Raw genomic sequence first — 23,439 nt, 5'->3', positions numbered from 1 at the left:
AAGTCCTTTTATTAACAGGAGATGGTATAGAACATAATGTAAACTATAGACGTTGGTTAGTGGCAATGCTTCCTTACTGGTTCACAGTTGTAACAAACGTACCTCCTTAATGTAAGATGTCAATCACAGGGGAAACTAGGTGTGTGTGTGGGGGATCATATGGAAATTCCCCATAATTTTGGTGTAATTTTTCTGTAGATCTAAAACTTCTCTAAAAATAAAGTTTATTATTTTAAAAAGTGCCAAGGGAATGCAGCTTTCCTTAGAGCAATGTCCTCTAACTTGGTGCCTGAGCTACCCTGAGCTCTGGCTGGTATTCAGAGAGACTGGTGTCACCTGAGGCCGTGGTTATCATATTCGATTGGCCCATTTCAAGCGCACCACTGGACCGCATGCCAGCGCTTGGCACCCACTCCCTCTGGTGGAAACTACAAAGCACAGGGGCCTCGGAGAGAAGCGAGCAGCCCTTCTGTTTACCTCAGAGCATTTAGCAGGGACTCCTCTGTGCCAGGAATGCAATAAATGCCTTGTAAACAGGTGACACGGAAATTCCGTGCAACTCAAAACAAGAATGCTGGCTGTGGGGGGTCCGGCTCAGAAGATGTTTTAAGATTTTCATTTAACTTGATCAGAAACAGCAGGACAAGCGGGACAATTGGGTAAGCTCTCCGATGACGCAGAAGGAAAGCCTTTTCCCAGGGACACAGCCGCAAGTTACCCCCCTGGCTGGTTTGCACTCTAGCACACGCCCCGAGCTTCTCTCCTCTCAGCACCCAACCACAGAGCTGTTCAGATGACTGCTGCCCCACGCGGCGAAGGACTCAGGGTGCTGAGCCTGACATAATTAGCAGCTCTTTTACCTCTGCAAAGGATTCCTGAAAGGCATGCCTGCAAGTCTAAGGTTCTGAATAATCAAAAGGTAATTCTTTCGATGATCAAGTCGGGGGCAGAGGGGAGAGAAGGTTTTCTAGAGAGCTGGAGGAGCCGGGAGCTGGCCCAGTGCTGAGACGCACACATGAGCAGCAGGTTGTACTCATCCAGCTCCGGCCTCCAGGCTCACTGTGCCCACGTGGGGGTGGGCCTGTGCTATTCCCTGCAGCCCCTCGTCCCCATTGCCCTCACTCTGTCCTCAGATCCTTGCTGACTCTAGTGTTAGATAAGCCTTTGAGAACCTCTCCCGTTCTTCACTTGCATAGTTACAAAACAGTCACAGCCACTGAAGCTCTAGAGGTCAACTTCAGAGAATCACTGAGAGAACAGGCAAGGAAGCTTCTGCCTCGTGTTGTCAACAAAGTAAACTGTGGTTGGCGCTGGGGATGGTCCATACTCAGGGGACTTGAATCTCTGGGCTGCCCATGTGCCAGCTGGGCCCTGAGCCTCAGCAGAGTGGTGACTCCTACTCTCTGGTTTGTTGGGCTTACGCAGGTCAGCTAAGAGGGAGGTGAAGATGGTCAACCACCACACCAGGCAACCGAGAGTGCCTACAACTGCAGGCAGAGGAATCCCATCCATCATCCATGTGGAATCTAAGCCCCCTCTTGATCTAGAGGCGGAAGGGACATCACCATCCCAGGGGCCATGGAATGGAAGAATAAAATATGGACTAGAGTGGACTTACTGATATTCTACTATAAAACTATTGTGATGAGTAATAGAAGAAATTTTAGCGTCGAATTGGAGAAAGTGGCCACAGTAGTTGCTGAGGGCAGGGAGAGGGTAGAAGAGATGTGACGTGGGGGCATTTTTGGGACTTTGAGTTGTCCTTAATGATACTGCAGGGTCAGATGCTGGACCTTATATATCCTGCCATAACCCACTGAATGGACTGGGGGAGAGTGGATGAACTACAGGGTAAACTATTATCCATGTGGTGCAGCAGTGCTCCAAAATGTGTTCACCAAGTGCGATGAGTGTGCGACAGTGATGAGGGAGGTTGTTGGTGTGGGAGGAGTGGGGTGGGGGGGAGTGGGGGGTATACAGGAACCTCTTATATTTTTTAGTGTAACATTTTTTTTGGTGATACATATATCTTCAAAAAAATACCATTTACAAAAATGATGTGGTGGGGGTGGGGAGTGAGTTATATGGAAACCTCATGTTTCTTGTTTTTTTGTTTTTTAACATAACATTCCTTGTGATCTATTAACTTTAATTTTTAAAAAATAGTAAAAAATAAAAAAGGAAAAAATACGCTTAGTTTTGAAATATGGAAAAATATGGAAAGCAGAAAATAAGTAAGGAGGGACAAGAGAGGGAAAAGGCAATCCATAATCCCCCTCCCTGGAAACCACCACTGGCAGTGTCTTAGTCTGTTTTCCCAATATAAAATATTTTGTTCCCCTTCTCTTCTCTCTTTTACTTTCTGTCTTGCTTTCTCTCTTTTTCTCTATCCGTCTCTCTCCTATTCTAATTTTCTCCCTTATCAGCAGTCACCTAGTTAATTTCACCTCACCAACAGGACAGAGAGGCCATAAGGGAGTGGATGCAGTGAGAGCCATGCTCCTGTAAAAGGTACCAAGGTGGCTGGGATTTCAGCAAACGGTGCCTCTGGCAGTTTGAGATATTTATGAATCCCAAAAAGAGCTTATGTTTGTAAATTAATCTATTCCTCTGGGCGTGATACATTTTTTTTTCTTAGGAGGTACCGGGGATTGAACCCAGGACCTCATGCTTGAGAAGCAGGTGCTCAGCCACCGAGCTACATCTGCTCCCCAAAGAGAGTTGGCTTTCTTGTTTGCTTGTTTGCCTGTTCTGCCGCCAGGAGGTACCAGGGATCGAACCCAGGACCATGCACATGGGAAGCAGGCGCTCAACCGCTTGAGCTACATCCACTCCCCACCATCCTCTTTGATTGCACTAAATTCCGCTGAGATGTCTTTGATTAGACTACCTGTGATGATTCGGTCTTTGGTTCAGCCATGTAAGTAAGGCAGGACTCAGGCTGAGTCCTCATACCTTGGGTGGGTCTGGTAGAAATGGGTACTCACTCAGCAAGACACACAGAGGAGAGAACTTTGTCATTTTTGATCCTGCCATGTGACAGAAAGGAGAAGGCTCAAACAGCTAAAGCCCGGGGGAAATGACCATTTGCCTGACAGCCTACAGCTGACCTTGGGAAGAGAGCCCAGACGGATACAGGAAGCCCAGAGGGGAAGGCTGAACCTTCCAGGCATCGCCGCCATCTTGCTTCCACATGTGGCAGCTGGCTTTGCTGAGAAAACACTTCTTATGGTGCCTTGAGTTGGACTTTCCATGGCCTTGGGACTGCAAGCTTTGACCCCCAATAAACACCCTTTATAATAGCCAACGATTTCTGGTGCTTTGATCAGCACCCCTTTAGCAGACTGACATAGAGCCCTCCCTCAGCCCCCACTAGACCCAGAATCTTTATCTGTTTACATCTTCATTATCCACAATATCTAAGTGGAGATTCGATGGCAACCATCTGTGATCAGGGATGGGACAAATGCAAGTGGGGCCGGAAGAGAAGCAGTCTGTGGATGAACATCATCAATTTTTCCCAGGTTAGCTCATCCTAGCTGAGCTCCACAAGCTCTAGGTGCTGCCTGTAAGCTGCCCCCTCCCATCTCACCAACGTCTCTTATGTTGACCTATCTAGATAGTTCCACATTTATTTTTCTACTGGTGTGGCAGAGACAGCTCCATTTGCTGGTCCAAGCAAAGTTCCATTTTCTTGTCAACAGTCTCAGCTTTTCTGCAGCATGGCAGGACTATGTGACCAAGCCCCTCTTCCCTTGCTGACAAGGAGACCTCGGATGCCACCAGAAGATGGAGCTGCGAGATGGGCTGTGGGGGATTCTGTGGAGCAAAGCCCCCTGGCCCACGTGGGACATGTAGTGTGAGTGAGACACACACTTTTGTTGTTTTAAGCCTTTTATCGCAGCCTCCCCTAGCATTCCTAATACGATTGGAGAAGCTCCTAGAATAAGGATTTGATCATACTATTTATTTGCATGACAATCATCAAGGGCTAGCCACTCCCTATCAGATGAGGTTCAAATGTGCTAACCTGCAGAAACTCTAGTCCAACATGCCATTCTGGGTTCATCTCTGGTCCCTAAGTTACATCCTATAGCAGAGCCCCACTGACTCCTAAGCCATTCCCCAAGAGGCCAGTCATGATCACAAAAGGTGGCTCATGGTAACTTTAGCTCCTCTACAGTTTCCATCAGCCTACCCTCCCAATTCTTCTATATGTACAACTAATGTTTCTCAGTGTTACGGACGTGCATGTGAGAGCCACCCAGCGTGAAAGAAAGTACAGCTTGCCCAAGAATGGCACCACACACACGGAGAGCTGACACAGCAAGATGATGCAACAAGAAAAAAACACAGATTCCCGGTGCCACTGATAAGGATAGAAGCAGTCACAGAAGAACACACAGCGAATGGACACAGAGAGCAGACAATGGGGGGAGGTAGGGGAGAGAAATAAATTAAAAAAAGAAAAAAAGACAACTCTCCTGCCTACTCTTCTCCCCCCCAACCAGACTGCCACCCCTAAATTTCAACTACATCAAAAGCTTAGAGCCACTGTTGGGTGCCTGGATATAACAGGTGCTCAACGAAAATGTGTTGATACTAAAAATAATAATAGCTAACAGTTATAGAACACCTATCATATGAGTGAAGAACGTTTTTTATGTAGTATTTGATTTGATCTTTATGAAAACCCTAGGATGGTGATGCTATTGAAATTCTCATGTTCTAAGGTGAAGAAACTTGGGGTCAAAACAGTTTAGTATACCCAGCTGGTAAGTAGTGGCACTATGATTTGAACCCAGGCTCTCCAGTTCCAAAGCCTTTGCATTGGTTAGTTAAGGAATGTGCAAAGCTGATTATTATCCCAAACAATAAAATTCAAGTAAGAAAATTACCTCCTAAGAAAAATCCACTTGAGAGTCAGCTCTCTAAAGATGGTGAGATGGGCCTGCAGAAGATAATTTTCTGCAGTGGCCACATTTGTCCTTTTAAAATGGCCAACGTGGCTTTGGTATGTTTACATTTTCAGCCTATAGACATCACTTGTGGGGCCCGTGGTTAAAGCTCTGTCACCCATAGAGCTGGATCTGGTCCCAGCTCCACTACTTGCTGGTTGGGTGACCATGCGCAAATCACTTAACCTCTCTCTTCCCTCATCTCATCAATAGAAAATTGGGGAAAATACTAGACCTCCCCTGTAGGGTGGCTGTAAGAATCGAGTGAGATGATACATATCACAGACCAGCGGGGGACCTTGAGCATTGTTAACTGCTAATATGTGTTTGCTGTGCTTATTATACACGTATCATCAACAGGAGAAAGAGTGCTGGGGCTACAATGTTCTCCTCTCATAGGCAGGGTCCGCTAAACCAGGGCCGTACGCAATGAAAACTGAATGGCACTAAAAGGAAACGACTTCCATCAGGGTCCTGACACAAGTCAATTCTTGGCCGTGCTCTTCATTTATGAAAGGCCTTGAGCAAACAGCATGGCATCTCTGTGCCTGAGGACAACACAGATAACGATGTGCCTTCGGCAGCTTCACGGACATGCTAAAGATTTCTGACTTCATTTTGAAATCAGGCATACGAAGGAAAGAGGGATGGGAGCTGTTTGGTTATTGCAATTTGTAAAAAAGAAACACCATCACCCAACCATATAAACACATGTAGCCTACTAAGGAAAAGAAATATGCATTAATAAGAAGCAAGGCTATGTAGGAAATGGATTATGTATTTTTTTGCTTAATTTTTTTAAGTTGTTATTTTTTATTGTCTGTTTAAAAAAAAATAGATCACACAAAATGTTACATTAAAAAGCATAAGAGGTTCCCAATACCCCACTCCCCACCCCACCCCGCTCCTCCCGCATCAACATCGCCTGTCATCAGTGAGGCACATTCATTGCATTTGGGGAACACACCCTGGAGCACTGCTGCACCTCATGGACCATAGTTTACATTGTAGTTCACACTCTCCCCCAGTCCATCCAGTGGGTTATACAATGTCCAGCATCTGTCCCTGCAATATCATTCAGGACAACTCCAAGTCCTGAAAATGCCCCGTATCACACCTCTTCCTCCCTCTCCCTGCCCTCAGCAACTCAGGGCCGCCGTCTCCACATCAATGATACAATTTCTTCCACTGCTAGAGTCACAACAGTTCTATAATAGAATACCAGCATTTTTAAGGATAAACTTGTAAAGTGTTTAAGGAAAATCAACATTTAAATAAGGAAACGGTTTTAAATGTTCATTCATTCATTCATTTAATAAACATTTATTTACCATGGGCCGGGGACTGTGCTAGGTTCTTTCACATGCTTCTCATTTAATCTCACAGAGTATTCCCACTAATCCCAAGAAATTGACATCCTATTCTCATTTTACAGATAAGGAGCAGAGGTTAGACAATCACCCACCTTTTGAAGGGCACAGCCACTGGTAGAAGTGATGCCTGCTGTTTTAAAATGTCTTCACAAACACTTAGGCCTGAAAGCCCTGTGATATTCATGCTTCTTCTAAACGACATACAGTCCATAAGTGAAAAACTTAAATCAACCGAAAGTTATCCAGATTGCCTCTCAAACTACCTGTATCCCTTAATTCATGACAAGGTGAGCGCTCCTTAGGCAGAAACCAGAAGCTGCAGAGGAGACACTTGGCTTCCAATTACTTGGAGGCGGGTCATTCAGATTGAGCTCCCATCTCAAAGCTTCAGCACTCCTTTCCTTTAGAAACATTTTCCTGCTTAAAAAGTATATCCACCAGCAAGAGAAAAGGTAAGAAGAAGTGCAACTGAGGCTTAAGAATTAATTACATGGATGCCCTTTTATTTCCAGTGTATTATAAAATAGCCAAAGTTTGATATCGGAAATTACTGAACCTGGCTAGACCAACCTCACCCTTTGTGTATGGTCCTTTCTGACTAAACACCTGCCACTGTGATGATTATTCCAGAAGGATCTCACCCTTGTATACGGTCGCCTCTACCTGCTGTTATGCCTAGTGGATCTGCCCTTCGTATACGACTATTTCTGTTGAAAGTGTAACCACTCCATCTTGCTCTGTTTAATATCGTATGACAAACCTATGTATCCCCCTCCCAGCGTCTTGATCTCTGATAATGATTGTAACCTTGTGACTCACCCTGGCTTGGTGCCCACCCCCATCCTGTTCGTCCCCTCAATGTTCATTAATGTAGGAGTCTGTGCCAGCCCCGCCCCTAATTATTCATTAGCATCCTGATGCTATAAAAGATGACAATTAATGCAGTTCCAGGAGGGAGTTTTGAGGCCACAAGGCTCCTGGACTCCTTTGCTTGCACAAACAAATAAACTCTTCCTCTCTTTGAAACCACGGTGGCTCAGAAATTGGTCTTTAGACTGCATTTGGAGAGAAAGAAGCCACGTTTGCTCGGTATCAGGATGAATAAACCCCATCCAATCCATTTTTCAGAAGGAAAGTTCTAGGAAACAAAAAGTCTATGGAAAATAAGAATTGTACTAGTTCAAATGTGATTTAGAAGTGCTGACAGCGTAGGTAGTTCCTGCTCATAGGGCATGGTGTGTTTCCAGAAACCACAGTCTAAGATGAATGTTTGTAAAGCCCTCTACACAGCTGCTGATGTTACATTTGTCTGCGCTCAGTCAGTGGATAAGCCCCACTTTCCCGGGCTCTCCTGGATCAAAGGCACAAAGGTGATACCAAGAAATCTTGCTTTTTCAGGCAATGCCAGACCTGGGAATGTGGTACTCAAGGTGCAGAGAGTCATTTTTGCATCGTTAAGTCCTGAGATCCTGCCGAGTAAACTCTCTGGGGTTTATTCTCCCTGAAAGAGGCTGTAGCAGTTTGATATAATCGATGAATTCAAAAAAGAAATATTGGATTATGCTAGTAATCTGATCTGTACCTGGGCATGATTATGATTAGGGTGTTTCTGGTATTTGTGGGTGGGGACTCACAGATAAAAGGCAAGGCGAAGAACAGAGTTGGAGATTTGTGATGTTAGAGTTTGATGCTGAAGACCCGGGAAGTCAGCCCCCAGAGGAAAGAGAAGCCAGCACCAGGAAGGAAGGAACCTTGAACCCAGAGAAAGCCCCAGGAATATAAGAACCCAGGAAGCCTGAACCCTCGCAGATGTCGGCAGCCATCTTGCTCCAAACAGACTTTGGTGAGGGAAGTAACCTATGCTTTATGACCTGGTATCTGTAAGCTCCTACCCCAAATAAATACCCTTTATAAAAGCCAGCCAGTTTCCGGTATTTTGCATCAGCACCCCTTTGGCTGACTAATACAGAGGCCTCATGGCAGAGCATTTGTGGAATGTAGAGGCAAGACCAGTCCTCAGATGCTGATTCCATTCCTTACTGAGTGATGTCAGGTACATTACACACTCGTCTGGCCCTACTCATGTTATCAGTAAATTCAGGATCATGAGACCTAATTTGAGGTTTCTTCTGAGGCTGGGTGAGTTGTCATAGCCATACAAAGTATCAGGCCCAGGTCCTGACACGCCATGCCTGCTGGCCCTCTGTGAGCTGTCCTTTGCTGTAGGTCCCAGCGTTCCATTCGTTTCTCCTGTGAGCCTTGGACGTCTCCTCCGCAGCCTTGAAAGTTTTGCTCAGAATGACCCCTTGGAGATCCCTGGGGCTCCCCTGCTTGGTCATGGGCGTCCCCACAGTGGCTGCTCTTGCTGTGGCCACCTCTCCCAGGGCCCCATTGGCTTGCACTTTTAAAATTTTTCCTCACTTGCAGCAACTCAAGTAACGGGGCGGGGGAACGGGGGGAGGTTCAGCCCCTGACCTGCTCTGGCCTGCAGGGAGTTGAACTCATCGTTCACCTGCACCTCCACCGCAAGACTTGAACTCTCAACATTACAACGGGCAAGCTGCTTCATGACATTTTGACCCTTTAAAGAAAAACCCAAGTTGGCCCACGAGTTTAAGACACACTGACTGCTACACCTGTACTGCCTGATGCCATAACCACTAGCCACATGTGGCTATAGAACACGTGAAATGTGGAAAGTCGGAACTGAAACTGAGAAGTGGTGTGAAATGAATACACAATGGATTTCAAAGAGATAGTACCAAAAAAATTTTTTTTAACTATCTCAATACATTTTTTATTGATTACATGTTGAAACCCATAGGGTTAAATTAAAAATATTATTAAAATTAATTTCATCTATTCTTTTTCACTTCTTTTAATGCGATTACTAGAAAATTTTAATGTGGCTAGCATTGTATTTCTATTGGGTAGCACTAGCACTGGACTACACAAACCAGGAAAGCAAACATAAAAGTGCTGCAAAATTATCACAGTAATGAACTTCTGTGCTGTTGAGGCAGCTTTTTCTCTGAATAGATTGAAGGGATGAGCTGTACAGGACTTATACCCTGCATTCTTATTCATGGTTGTTTGGGTTTTTTAGGAGGTACTGGGGATTGAACCCGGGACCTTGGACATGTGAAGCAGGTGCTCAACCACTGAGCACCACCTGCTCCTCTTATATTTTTAAAGAGTACTTCCAGCTCTTTATATTCTCCTCGCATAATAGCTGCCCTGTCATATAACTGACCACTTGTTTTACTTATTGCTTAAAGTCACAGAATGATGATCTTCAATCAGCAAAAAGTTAAAAATCATTCCTAGGGTTTTGTTAAAAGAGCAATACACAATAATCACCTACTGATAAGTGCAATGCCATATCTGATATAGAATCTACAATGCTAGAGTACAGTTTGCTTTCTGGTTTATTTATCTGATTATCCAACTCATTTTGTACACATTTCCAGTTATTTTGATTAATATTTTGTAAACTGTTCTAGATAAGTTACTTTTTAAAACATTTCCTGTGCTCATGCAAAAATGAATTAAATTCAGAAATTAGTACGATTCCCATGAAAGTTCTACTATATGAAGAGAGCCACTCTTCATCATGACATTGGGAAGACAAACATTTCATTAAAAATTTTAATAAATGCAATGACTGTTCTTAGCAATCACAATAATACTGCATTTCTTTATCTGTTCTTCAAGACATTGTCTGGCCCAGTGCATTTTTGCTTGAGCTACATGTGATCCAGTAAACATGGGCTTCTTGTGCTTCGTGGAATCTTTGTGACTTTTGAACTTTTTCAACATATTGACCCAACACCAAATCCCATCTGATATAAGGAATGTCTGTCGTGTTGAAAACAGTTGACAAAACAAAATGACACATGGAATGTTTAGTCTTGGAGTAGGCTCACCAGAATCTCATGAGAGTTTGACCATTTTTATAATTTATTTTCCAGAATATCTATATTTAAAGCATCTTTTTGTCTCTTCGTATGTTCTACTTGAATTTCTGTAAATATTACTGGGATCATGATTTTGAAAAACATACTATACTTTTATTAAAAGGTGTTTTAGTTTCCTAGGCTTGCTTAAATCATTTCACGGTAATGAAATGTTTTGGCTTAAGCAATGGGAATTTATTTGCTTGTGGTTAGAGTCCAGGAAAATGTTCCAATGCAGGCACCATCAGGGTGACGCTTTCATCCCGAGGACTGGCTGCCAGCAATCCGTGGCGACTCTGCCACATGGCAAAGCACATGGCAGCATCTGCTGGGCTCTCCCTTTTCTTCCGGGTTTCCTTGCTTTCAGCTTCTTGCTTCTGTGGCTTTCTCTCTCTTGGTCTGAATTTCATTCTCTTGTAAAGGGCTCCAGTAATAGGGTTAAGATCCATCCCAAATGAGGTGCATCTCACCTTACCTGAAGTAGTCTCATCAAAAGGTCCTGCCTGCAGTGGGTTCACACCCACAGCACTGGATTAGGAATAAGAGCATGTTTTTCTGGGGTACATAAAGCTTCAAACCACCACAAATGGTGTTGCATAAAATTATTGCTCATTGTAACAGACCATAATGAATGATCACGGTACTTATCAAAATCAATGAACTCACCCTAATAAAGCAGCTGCCAACCTTTGGGCACCGTCTGACGGCACAAACTGGGTTTTACTTCACTATTATTTCAATCTTCTGCTTTTTCCCCTTTTCCATTTATGAGTGTTGAGTTTCTCCTTATCTTTTTTAATTCTTCTGCTGTCATTTTCATCGTCTTTATTTTCCTGAATTCTTAATTCCTTCCCTTATCTTCATGAATTTTGGATATCAAAGTTTTCTAGTTTCTACTGCAACATAATAGGGCAGTTTGTCATTTTAAGCTTCTGCCTGTCTTCTTTCTTTCAGTTGACAATTTGGGCTTCCACTTATTTCTTATTGTATTTGAATTTTAGTATGAAAATAAATCTGAAAAAATAGATATGTAATTAATTTGAAATAAAGACCCACACAAGAGTAGCTCAACAGCACTTTTTTTCTATTCCCTACCCTCCCCCCCGCCCCCCCCCTACCCCCACCCCACCACCCTGCAACTTTTTTTGCTTACTGTCTGCTTTCTGGGTCCATTCACTGTGCATTCTTCTGTGTCTGTATTTTATTTTTATTTATTTATTCTGCCTCCCCTTGCAGCTTTGCTTGCTGTCTGCTCTCTGTGTCCATTTGTTGTCTGTTCTTCTGTGTTTTTGCTTGTCTCCCTTTTTGTTGTGTCACCTTGCCGAGTTGGCTCTCCACGGTGCTTGCGGGCCAGGCAGGTGTCTGCAGTGTGCGGGCAAGCCTGCCTTCACAAGGAGGCCCCGGGACACAAACCCAGGGCCTCCCCTATGGTAGATGGGAGCCCACTGATGGAGCCACAGCCACTTCTCAAAAGCACTTCTACATGGTTACTGTGCTACTTGCTGTGATGGGCCGCATTGCTGTACAAGACTCTTCTGCTACAGCCTAGGCCTTTTGTCATCGGGTCACTTGTGTCCATGACTAGTTTGTGTATTGTTTCATCTGGAGCCACCAGACTTTGTTAGGACAAGGTACACTAAGATCCTCTGAGACACCAGCTGGTATGTTAAGATACACAAAGCATACAGTTGTTACAGTGCTGGTATAAGTTAGAGTCCAGCATGCACAAGCCTTCTGATCAATGTCATTCCACAGAGCTCCATCAACACAGAAAGAATATCATGTGGAGCTTTTATTATTTTATGCCCGGATTATTGTCTATTTCTAACAAAAGAGAGCTTCCATTTTGACCAGGCGTTATGAGAAAGAGAATCTGCCTGAAATTTTACATCTGATAGTTGGAAGACCAATTGCTTGGAAACAGATCAATTTCTGTTTCCACCCATTTAAAGCCTTGTTTTGCCTCCTCTAGCCAACTATACCAGTGTCGGTGCCACACAATGCATTGCTCTCACAGCACGACCTTGCTGTGTCCCACCACAGGGCAAGCAGGTGTGGGAGCTGGAGTCCATCCCCACCCGGACAGCTAGCAAAAGCTTAGCCCCACATCTATCCCACTAAACCCAAACTTAATGTATCCCCACCCTTCCTCCCCTCAGATGGAGCCTCAGGATATCCATGGGCACGCTATATATCCAACATGAAAAAAAGGAGGATGGAGAGGAGGGGAGAGATCGACGTCTTAACCAACGCTTACCATCTCTTTTACCTCCCACCTTTACAAGAACATCTGACCATGTGAACGCCTTGCTCAGGTCCCTCCCAGAGCCTTAGGGTACGTGGGAGTGAGACGTCCTGAGGAATAAGCTTTCTGAGCTTCTCAGTAAGTCAGACTCTCCTTTCACGTCAGCGCTGAACTAGTGTTCGGGGACAACTCCTATTTCAAGGTAAGTTCCACCCCTCTCCCCCTCCATACTCCTTTCCTTACCCAGATGTGGGCATCTTTGGCCACTTGTTTTTTTTTCCCAGAATGCAATTAAGAGTTGAGAAGTCCTATGACCAAGTCTTTCCGTTTCCTCTGTTCCTCCTAGAGGGGTTGCTGCATCTTCATGAAAACAGCGTCACTTCCTGCCTTGCTCTGGTAGGTCAGGCTTCCTCAGCTGAGCTGCCTACACCAGTGCGCCTCTGGTTCTCACTACAAACTCTGGATGAACCCATCTTTGAGTGAGTAAAGAATATGAAAAGTTAAACCTAAGTTTCACCAGGCAAAATCCAAAGTGGCAGAGAATGGGCATAAAGAATCTAAACAAACTTTGTATGTTGACACTGATAGAAAACAGTCTTCCAGTCTACAATGCTATTTATCATAGACAAACCATATGTATACATAGATAAAATATTGCAGATACCTTTGAAATGATTCTTGGAAGAGGGTTAAAACACCAGAGCGGATGATGTAATACAAACCCGGAAGAATTTATAACCCAGTTGTGACATTTAAGAGGGAATGTGCTAGCTGCCTTCCAATAATTGCTATGTGTAGTTACAAGAAAAGGGGTGAATAACTTAGCTTAGCGCAGAGTCCAAATTAAAGAAAATGAATTAAATTAAGTAAAACATAATTAGGGCCAAATGCTGCAAAACTCCATTAGGTTATGGAAATCTCCTAGAGAAAAGCAAGTAACAGCACCAAGAACTGAGAAAATAATATTGTCTCTTTTGGGATCTGAGTACCTGTACTGTGTCTCTGCCAGGAAACTAAAGGTATGTCTAGATCCATGTTTACTTTTTCTCTTCTCCAAATGTCATGATTCTGTGGTTACTGCCTCTTTGTTTGCCCAGTGCTAAGTTATATGACTAAATTTCTTCATTGACATAATGCTTAAATACATAGAACATTGCCTAACGAGTGTAATTAAAATGTAGTCATGTCACACAATAGCTGACTTTTCCATCGATGTCAATTAATTTTGATGCTACCAAAGCAGTATATGAAACTGGAGAGAAAAAGATGAAGTGGAAAATAAGTTTCACCTAGCAAGCCTAGTCCAATTTATCAACAGTGTTTGCTTGCGGCGCAGGGTTGAGAAGGCTTTTGAGGCAAATGATATCGTGATCCATTAGTGATGTCTGCCACGGCATGGGATGAACCAGTGACAGCTTGTCTGCCATTTGCAGAGCTCTCTTAGACCACGGCTAGAGAACAACTTGCCACAGCCTCATCTGAAGTCACGATGCCCCAGGCAGGGTGGACACCAGCATCCAAGTTCTAAAGCTGAGGATCTAGGCACCTTCCTTAAAGGATGCCAACAGCAGCGAATCATCTAGGGATCCAGGAGGCAGGGGCTCCTGCCTTAGGCTCTGGGACTCACAGCTGTGCTCCCTGGCTTCAGGGGAAAGTCCTTAGAGATCTTTACCACCTTTATCACTTTAATCACGAGGCCTCTTAGGCCAGGAGGGCTATTTGACCCACCTGTGGCCACAAAACAACTTACAGGGAGAGTTGAGACTAGAACCCAGGTCCTCTGGCAGCCAGCCCTGTGGTGCGAAGCTCTCTGGGTACTTAAGCCCCCTCCCTACGCCCACCCCATCTTGTGCAGCCATATGCGATCAGTCTTAAAGCTGGGCATGTATTTGTGGATTTCTGGGCTATTGGCCATCTGCACCCATGGGTGCTGTTTCTGCTTCATTCTGGGGTCACAGGGTTGGCCTTCTCTAGTTCTGCAGGATCTATGGCTTAGTAGACACTTTAATTCAAGGGATAGACATTACAGTGACTCCAAAATGCCCAGACAAGTCACAGGCAGGACAACAGCTCCATGCATGATGGGAAACCATGAAACTGCATGTCCTTGACCTGCGTCTAGAGAACCCTGAACAAGCCCCAACATTCCTTCTGGTTCTCCAGGGGCGAGAGCCAGCCGAGGGGCTGATGGGAGACTGACACTGGTGTCAGCCTGCACCTCGGGCTGACCTTGGGCTCTGCTGAGCATGCCAGAGGGCCAGGCACAGCGAGGAGAAGCCTTCTCCTGCCCTGCCATGTGTACTATCACTTTGCAGAGGACAATCGACTCCATTTCAGCTTGGCTTCTTTCCACTTGTGCTTTTTCCCTTCTTCCTATCAGGGGAGCTACGGATATCTGACGGCCTGACGACAACTTTCATTCTTCCCAAGACTTGGCAAGAAACAGACAAAACAGGTAAAAAGATAATTTCATATCAGCAGAAAGATGAGCTCCTTCTAGCTCCTCTCCAGGACGGACATACGTTTAGACACATGCCCTTCTGAGCTTGCTTCTTTGTTTTGCTTACTTCCTAGGCTCAGCCATGAGCCAAGGGCAAGGGAGCTAATCGCCAGAAAGAGCGCCTGGGTGGGACGAGCTAGATGTGGCCCGGTTGCTCTCCTGCTGCAGGGACCTAACCCACTCCTGGCGCAGAGCTTCGGGCATTTGTTTTCTTTATTGGTGAAGTGGCTTTGGCTCGACCACGAGGACAGCGTGGCTCTGGCAATGAGACGGAGATTGTATCGAATGAACATGAAACCCAAAACGGCCACACAGTCTCCTCCATCCTTAGAGCTTCTTATTTTCACAGTCCCTTGATCAGCTGTTCAACCACCAGTTAGACACGCCTGGCTACAGCTAGGTTTCTGTGAAGGGGTCCACATTACTGCATCATGACCTAACATAAAACAGGAAATACCTGCTGGCTCAGGTAAAGCATTTGGCAGGGTGCCGGGCACACAGTAAGTGCTTGGTACAGTTGATGATTAAAATAATTATTATAATGTTTCTGAGTATTTAAAGCTAGCCTACAGTGTACCTTAGTAAGAGCTGGTGTCTTATAGAACTTCACAGCTTTTAGATAGTTTCCAGTCATACATTCATTTGATCGTCAGAAAAAATAGCTTAAAATCCACCTCTTCCATGAAGTTTTCCCCAATGGCTCCAGGCTCCCTCTTCTCGGAGCCACCAGGGCATTCTGGCTGTTGGCACACACACACTCAGCTGCCACCAACACACACAATGCTGCCATCCCCGCATGGCACTGTCCTCCTCGGCCTCCCAGGAGGTGACACGGTCCCGGCTGCCCTGCTGGCTGGGTTTGGCCAATGCGCGCCCCAGCAGGGGGTCGCAGGAGTAAAGGAGAGAGGTCAGAGGGTCTCCTCCTGCCCCCTGCTTTGGCACAGTCTTCGGCGTGTTTCTCTGATGGAAGAGCCCCTTCTTCAAGCTCCAGCTCCACTCACGAGCGCCATCCTGGCTCTCTTTGTCTGAGTCTCTGGAAACCCCAGCCTGCCTTGCTGATTCTTTAACCCAACCCACATGCCTGCAGGTAATCCCATCATCCGAGTCTCTTCATTTGAACCATCTGGGGTGAATGATGTTTCCTCCTGAGACCCTGAGTGATACAGCAGTATTTATATTTCTTCCCATTTTATAAAAGAAATGCATGTTTGTTATGGAGACTTGGAAAAATGAAGAGCACACAAAAAGAAAAAAAAAACAGCTGAAATCCTACCGAAAGGAGTTGACCACTATTGACATAGCATATCTCTTACAGGTCAATATGCAGATGGAAGCATTATATACACACACATATGCTTTGTGTGTGTACCAAATTTCTTTCAACATTCTTTGAGAATGTGATTTTTAACCGCTGCCTAGTATTTTGTGATGTTTATAACGCTCTTGTGGCCCTTGGATCATAAATTACTCTCTACCACTAGGGGAAGGTTTTCAAGGTTGATAAACTGTGTCATTCAACTCCCTTATAAAATAGATGAAGTAAATTTAAAATATATGAGCGTACAAGAGAAAATAGGCATAGTAAAATAAGATGCAGTCAAGAGTAAGGGTAGAACCCAATAATGCTTGCCAAGAAATCCTATACTTGTATTAGAGATCAGCCACACATTTGGCTCTAAGTTTTCTAACAGTCCACACATTTGGCTCTAAGTTTTCTAACAGTCCACGCAAAGAGGAGAACACTACCAGTTACTCGATTGAAGAGCTTCCATAAAATAAAAACTCAGGAGAAATACTGACAGAAAGGCATAAATTAGTCTTCAACATTATTCTTACAGAGAAGTTGGAGAAGGGTTTCACAAGGTTGTTTCTTAGAAAATCTGCCTGAACAAGTTGAAGGTACCATGCCAAACTGCATGTCCAAAAAGCAATACTACAAAGGCTGAAGAGATGCAGCCCTGATACCTGGCTCCTGAACTGGCTTAACGCGGGAGCAGAGTTCAGAGAACCTAGAGAAAAGGACGGCCTGCACATTCTTCAGGAAAATTTGCCAACTGGGTCCCCTTACAACATGTTTTTAAGTATATTAAGAGGCTGAGTTCTGGTCCCAGTACTTGCTCACTAAAATAAGACCCCATCCCTTCTACAAACAGATAAAAATGCTGGATAAAACAAAATAACAGATTGTAAACACAGAGTCAAACTTGAAAGAACAAATGGACAATCTTCAGGTAACAGCAATTGTGGGAGAAATCCTAGGCAGTGTGGTAGCCTTGAAAGCTGCTTCTGGTCGACCACAAATACATCAAATCTGAGTATGTGCCTTAAAAGGGGAAGTTTTAATGCCCCAAAAGAACAGTTAGATGTGGCCTTAGGGCTCTCCAAAGTAGGGAGCTGGCCTGGGAAATGCTATATGTATCTATGCCCTTAGAAAGAAGGACTATAAAAACTCCACTACTAGCTTGTCTGTCGGTAAGGGCTCTAGTTTTTGTTTGTTTGTTTCTTGTTGTTGTCTTAAATAAAATAAACAAAAGAAAAATCTTCCCATGAGAAACTGAAACTCCAATCCTGAGCCATCTGCAAGTGCAGAGTCCTAATTTATGGAATCATAAGCTGCAAAAATAACAGCAATAAAACACTAGACCAGTGAAACCCATGGAACACCCAAGCAAAGGAAAATGTAAAACAAACTTGTAGGGCTGTTTCCCCTAGCATGGTTGGTGGGACACCCACAGAAACAAACAAGTTCAATGGAAAATGATCTCACAGTAAAAATTACAAACCACAGAAGTAAATGAATCACCATGAGGGAAAGTCGGCAGATGTAAGTACATGGGAAATTATGTGCTCCCTCCAAACCAAAATATCAGAAAGGGACTACATAATAAATATGTTTTAAATAATTAAAACGCAAAAAAGTAGTAGAATCCATAAGAAATAACAGGACACTATCCAAAGGCAGGAGAATTTAAAGGGGTCTAAAAAATGAAATGAATAAGAATTGAAGTTAAAAGTTCAAAACACGGGTTAAATAACACAGTTTGAGAGAAGAAAGACCTGAGGAAATGGACATGAAACAGTTCCAAGATATTAAATGACACTGAGTTCAAGATCATATTTAACATCATAAACACAATAGGCAGGCTTGGTACTGGGTTCTTTATAGGTAGCCTTCCATTTCATCTGTTACACGATATTAATTGGAACCAGGTAATCCGTACTTCCTGACAATAGGACAAGTATCCTCAGGGATCATTCTACTTCTTTTATGTCCTCTACTTCATTAGCCACCTCCTCCCCTCCGTGCTGAACCATGCCTATCAGCAGATAATAATGTTGTTTTATTTCCTAACATTTAAAAAATCCTCTATTGACCTTGAATTTTCATCCAGCCAATCCCATGAGGCTGCTATTTCTCACCACCAAAGTTTAGAAAAGGTTTCTACAAAGGCTGTCTTCACTTCCTTCCTTACTAGTCTCTCTTCAACTCAATCTATTGACTGTATTGTACCACAGTATCTTAGAGCACTTCTCCGAGACTCATATTCTTATATTTGACCCGCTGCTTGCAATTTAAAAGAACTTATTTTGCTCCCCATCTTCTCCATTTTTATTATACAAATTTTGAAGTACATGAAAGTAGAGTATTTCCTCATAAGACACTTACTAATAAAAAAGAGAAAACAATAACTTGACTGGCACAAACAACGTTAACCAAGCAATTGAAGTTAATCACTAATAGTATAACAAATAGTTATTGTGTGCCTCTTGATATGACACTGAGGAGGCAGCATCTCTTCTGTGGTATTAATGCCAAAAGTGCTGAATCAAATCATAAGGAAACATCAGATGAACCCAAACTGAGGGATAATTTTACCAAAAAAAAAAAAAAAAAGGGGCCTACAATTTATTTTTTTTAAGGTTTGAGATCATTAAAGATGAGAAAAGAACTTAGGAACTCTTCCAGTTTTAAGGAGACTAAAGAGAATAAACAAAACAATGTTAAGAACCTGGATTGGCTCCTGTACCAGAACAGAATTTTATTTTTCTTTGACTATAAAAGATATGAATGAGACCTTTGGCAACATTTCAATGAGCTCCACATACTTTTATTTTAAAATTAGAATGTTGTACAGATAATACAAAATATTCCAGTATACTCTTTATCAAGATTTCCTAAATATTAACTAACCCATCCCTTCTGCCTTATCATTTTCTGTACATGTATGTATGTATTATGTATGCATTTATGTATGTGTAATATATAAATATATAAATAAATAAATAAATATATATAATATATATATATAACCATTTGAGCGTAAGTAGCAGAGAGGATGCCCTTTATCCCTAAATACTTGAGAGTATATTTTCTACAAATAAGTTCATCATCTTATATAGCCACAGTACAATGAGCAAAATCAGGAAATTAGCACTGACATGGTAACATTATTAGTAATTTGAAGACAATTTAACAAGGGGACTGTTAACAAAGATCTGAGCAGGGCTCAGGAGAATGAAACTGTCTCCTCTCCCTCTCCCACATCACCTACTTGCCACCCCCAGTCCTGAGCTGTCAGTGGAGCCCATGCAGAATCAGAGAAAGCTGCGCCGAGATATCTGTCCCACAGGAGAGGAGCCCTACCTAGAAGGTGCAGCCAGGAGTCAAGATGCCAGAAGCAGGGCGGCGGACTTGGCCCAGTGGTTAGGGCGTCCGCCTACCACACAGGAGGTCCGTGGTTCAAACCCAGGACCTCCTTGACCCATGTGCAGCTGGCCCATGTGCAGTGCTGATGCACGCAAGGAGTGCCGTGCCACGCAGGGGTGTCCCCCGCGTAGGGGAGCCCCACGCGCAAGGAGTGTGCCCCGGAAGGAGAGCCGCCCAGCACAAAAGAAAGTGCAGCCTGCCCAGGAATGGTGCCACACACACGGAGAACTGACACAACAAGATGATGCAACAAAAAGAAACACAGATTCCTGTGCTGCTGACAATAACAGAAGTGGACAAAGAAGACGCAGCAAATAGACACAGAGAACAGACAACCGGGCTGGGGGGGGAAGGGGAAATAAATAAATAAATAAATAAATAAATAAATAAATCTTTAAAAGAAAAAAAAAAAGATTCCAGAAGCTCCTGTAAATGCTCAACGTGACCGACACTAACCAGAAGCCAGAGGGCAAGGAAGCCCAATGGTGGAGGTCAGCCTGCCAGGGCACAGAGTGAGTGGGGAGAGGGCAGAGAGTGGAACAGATGGAGCACGTAACAGAGTGTTTGGCACATAGTAGGTGCACACAAATTTTTTTAAATTAAATTGCTGAATTTAAATAGCATGGAAATATAGAGAACATTATTTTTTGAATCGCTACAGCATGTCTAGCACAGCTTAAACTAGCAAAATACCCTTCATAATATCAGAGTTTAAAGCCTGATGCTGCCACAATGAACTCAGATTTCTACACCAAAACTTAAAGCGCATTGCTCTATGAGGTTGTAGCCAAAGTATATAAGGTTTTAATTGTAATATTTACTATGAAGTTTTAATTGTTCTCTACTAAAAGGGTTCATTAAAATATCTTGTTTATTCTTTAATGCTAGAAAATGTATGTTTGTTCTATTTTTCCAGCCCAAATACTAAAGCTTTTCAGCCTGTGCAATAATGAAAACACCTCAAGAATTAGACTGATGGCAAAGACTGGCATTAATGATAAACAAGCACAAAATGGATCTGCCACACCCTCTCCGTTGAGTCTGGAAGTCTTGGATCACTAACCCTCTGTGGTGACTGCCAAAGTTCCAAAACAGGCACTGCTAGTCAAGTTTTCCAAAGCTCTTTTCCCCCAGCAGTACAGATTCTCTGTTTTTATCATTATGTCTGCGTGGTAATGTTTGTGACAAAATAATCCTTGCTTCAAAGCTCCTGAGGTAAACACACAAAAATAGGTTGTATTTCTATACACTAGCAATGAACAGACCAAAAAGGAAATTAAGAAAATGATTACATTTATAATAGCATCAACGAGAATAAAATACCTAGAAATAAATTTAACCAAAAAGGTACAAGATTTGAAAACTGAAAACTACAAAACATAGCTGAAAGAAATTAAAGAACTAAATTTATGGAAAAATATTGTATTCTAGAATTGGGAGACAACATTATCAGTAATACCTCCCAAAGTGATCTACCAAGTCAATGCATTTATAGCAAACTCCCAACAGCCTTTATTTTGCTGAAATGGAAAAGCGAATCCTAAAATTCATGTAGAATTTCAATGAGCCCTGAAACAATTTGGAAAAAGAAAATCAAAGTTGGAGGACTCATACTCCAAATTTTGAACTTACTACAAAGTTACGGTAATCAAAACAGTGTGATACAGGTATAAGGATAGACATATGGGTCTGTGGAATAGAATTGAGAGTCTAGAAATCAACCCATACATCTATGGTCAGTTGAGTTTTGACAAGCGTGTCAAGACCATTCCAAGGGAAAACACAGTCTCTTCAATAAAAGGTACTGTGACAATTGGATATCCATTACAAAAGAACGACACCCATCCCAAGGAACAGAGAGTGTCTGCAACGGCAAGCAAGATAGTTCCATCCATTTCCCCCACGGGATCTAAGCCCCCTCTCACTTAGAAACAGAGTGGGCATCACCATCCCAAAATCCTCAAGATTGGAGAGTGAAGAATGGACTAAAGTAGACTTATTTTTCTATTATAGACTTATTATATAAGTCTATTATAGACTTATTATTCTAGCAAGGAAGAATTAATACAAAGGCAGTGGCTACCAGAGATTCTGAGGGGAGAGAGAGAGAAGAATAGGTGTAATATGAGGGCATTTTGGGGACCTTGGAATTGTCCTGCATGACTTTGCAATGATGGATACAGGCCATTATATATTTTGTCATACCTGCAAAATTGTGCAGGACAAAGTATAAACTACACTGTAAACTATACAATCCACAGTTAGTAGCAATGCTTCAATATGTGTTCATCAATTGTAACAAATGTAGCCCACTAATGGTATGTAGGAAAGGGTGAAAGGAGAAGGCGATGGGACAATGGGAATCCCCTATATTCTTTATGCAACATTTATATAATCTAAAGCTTCTTTAAAAATATTTAATAATAAAAAAAAATGAAGTTAGACACTTAACTCATACCATAAACACAAATTAGCTTAAAATGGATCAAAGACCTAAATATATGACCTAAAATTATAAAACTCTTAGAAAAATAGCAAAATTTAATCTTCATGACCTTGGATTGGCAATGGTTTCTTAGCAATGTCACCAAACATGCAAGCAACAAAATAAAAAATAGATAAATAGTACTTCATCAAAAATTTTAAAAATTGTGCTTTAAAGGACATTATCAAGGGAGTGAAAAGACAATCTGCAGAATGGGTGAAAATATTTGCAAATCATATATAAGGGTCAGGCATACAGAATATAAAAGAAATCTTAGAACTCAAACAACCAGTTAAAAAGTGGGCCAAGAACTTAAATAAACATTTCTCCAAAGAAGATATACAAGTGGCCAAAAGGACATGAAAATTTGCATGACTTCATTAGTCCTGGGGAAATGCAACTCAAAACCATAAGATGGAGGAGGATTGTGGGAAGATAGTGTAGCAGGGAACTCTGGGACTCAGTCCTTCCACCAAAGCAGCTCGTAAACAGGTAGGAACTGTCTGAAACAATGATTTTGAAACTCTGGAGGCCAGAAGAGCATCCAGGGAAGAGCGGGAGGAAAAGGTTGATAAATTACAGTAAAGAACTCTAAACTGCTCTATACCTGCAGCAGCTGCTGGTGCCTACTCTCATGGCAGGCTGAGGCAGGATCCAGCCTCTGGGTTGCGGCTGGTGACAGAAAGGGGCATAAAAACCCTCTTCCCCAAGAACAGGGGTAGGCATAGCTGATCACTGACCATGGCTTTTGATTAGCAAAAATCGCTGGGGGCCCAGTTCTATTGTTCAACCTGCCCTGGCCAAAGACAGTGGCAGCCCTCTGGACAGAGTCCAGCTCTCTGGACTGGGTGGAGGTCATGAGGCTTAAAGACACAGCCCTTCCTCAGGGCTATGGCAGAAAGGTAGCTAAGGGGTGCATTTGCTGGGCAAGCCAGGGAGTTCAGATTTGGGGAACCTTCGAAGAAGCTCTGGATGCCCTTCCTGATCCTTTCCACTGGGGACTTTGGAGCCTGTTTGCACCCCTTCGTGGGTCCCTGGCCCTGTTTTGGTTAGGAAGGACTGACTTGGGAAAGTCCTCGCCATTGTGCCCTCCTCCCAGAATTTGCTCCTCAGGCAAAAACAGCTTGAGACAATGAAAGGAGTGTAAAAAACTACAGAGGCAGACAGTCTGAGACAAAGCCTGCCCACTTCAAACACCCAGGATAGGGAGGACT

At 43.2% G+C, this 23,439-nt stretch overlaps 1 long non-coding RNA gene across 2 annotated transcripts; it reads left to right on the top strand.

The window, feature by feature from the left end:
• The first annotated feature begins 446 nt into the window (after positions 1-446).
• LOC131276600 (uncharacterized) lies at positions 447-20,899 on the top strand. 2 transcript variants are annotated; one of them, XR_009184055.2, is made up of 5 exons: positions 447-919; positions 12,447-12,734; positions 12,879-13,011; positions 14,913-14,987; positions 20,657-20,899. It is a non-coding gene; the product is annotated as an uncharacterized lncRNA (long non-coding RNA). The 2 variants fall into 2 exon arrangements; XR_011647758.1 differs by lacking the exons at positions 447-919; positions 12,447-12,734; positions 12,879-13,011 and adding an exon at positions 13,268-13,551.
• The last annotated feature ends 2,540 nt before the right edge of the window (positions 20,900-23,439 follow it).

The sequence above is a fragment of the Dasypus novemcinctus genome, chromosome 29, assembly GCF_030445035.2.
Source record: "Dasypus novemcinctus isolate mDasNov1 chromosome 29, mDasNov1.1.hap2, whole genome shotgun sequence".
Classification (NCBI taxonomy): domain Eukaryota; kingdom Metazoa; phylum Chordata; class Mammalia; order Cingulata; family Dasypodidae; genus Dasypus; species Dasypus novemcinctus.
This window is presented reverse-complemented; position numbering and strand designations above follow the sequence as displayed.